Raw genomic sequence first — 1125 nt, 5'->3', positions numbered from 1 at the left:
TCTTTTAATCCTGATGCATTAGATTACAAATTTAGCTGTTAAAAGAATACAGTCAAAATGTTCAAAAACTGTTTAATGGAACGTACAGACCTCGAGGATGTTTTGGTAACAAGTTCTCAAAATTGAGTTTTACATATAAAATTGCATTAATACTGTTGGTGGAGTTGTGACCCAATCTAACCATTCTGGAGAGCAATTTGGAACTATGTCCAAAGGGCTATAAAGCTATGCATAACCTTTGACCCAGCAGTACCACTACTAGATCTGTATCCCAAAAAGATCTTAAAAAAAAAAAAAGGAAAAGGACCTATTGTACAAAAATATTTATAGCAGTTCTTTTTGTGGTGGCAAAGAATTGGAAGTTGGGGGAGGGGAGGGTGCCTGTCTATTGGGAATGGCTGAACAAGTTGTGGTATATGATTACAATGGAAAACTATTATGTTATAAAAAATGATGAACAAGATGGTTTCAGAAAAACTTGGAAAGACTTATATGGACTGATGCAAAGTGAAGTGAGCAGAACCAAGAGAAAAGTGTACATGTATATTGTACACCAATATTGTAAGATATTCAACTGTAAGATGGCTTGGCTGTTCTCAACAATACAAAGATCCAGGACAATTCCAAAAGACTCATGACGAATAATGCTGTCCACCTCCAGAGAGAGAACTGATGGAGTCTGAACGTAGATCAAGGCATAATATTTTTCACTTTATTTTTTCATGTTTTTTTTTACCTAATTTTTTCTCTTTTACAACACAACTTTACTCTCTTTCCTTTTTAAAAACATTTCTAACCTGTGGCACCTCTCCCATCCTCCACAATCTTTCAGAGATCCCTGATAGGGAGGGATTCAATAGTCATATCTGTCAGTTCTTTCAGTACCTTAGGATGGAATTTGTCTGAGTTCACTGACTTGAATCTATCGAGGGAAAAGGACTAGGTAGGTGTTCTTTTACTATCTCTCTACTCAAATCAGGTATAAATCCCCAGTTTTAGCTAGTTTTGTTCTGTCCTTTCTAGTCCAAAGATCATTCTCCTTGACAAAGGAAATGGAAAGAATGTAAGAGTTGAGCAGCACTCCCTTCTCTCCATGTTTAGTTATCATCATTCCATCCATCCTGA

This window comes from Phascolarctos cinereus, unplaced genomic scaffold (assembly GCF_003287225.1).
Source record: "Phascolarctos cinereus isolate Bilbo 61053 unplaced genomic scaffold, phaCin_HiC Scaffold_4;HRSCAF=312, whole genome shotgun sequence".
NCBI lineage: Eukaryota > Metazoa > Chordata > Mammalia > Diprotodontia > Phascolarctidae > Phascolarctos > Phascolarctos cinereus.
Note: the sequence above shows the minus strand (reverse complement) of the source record.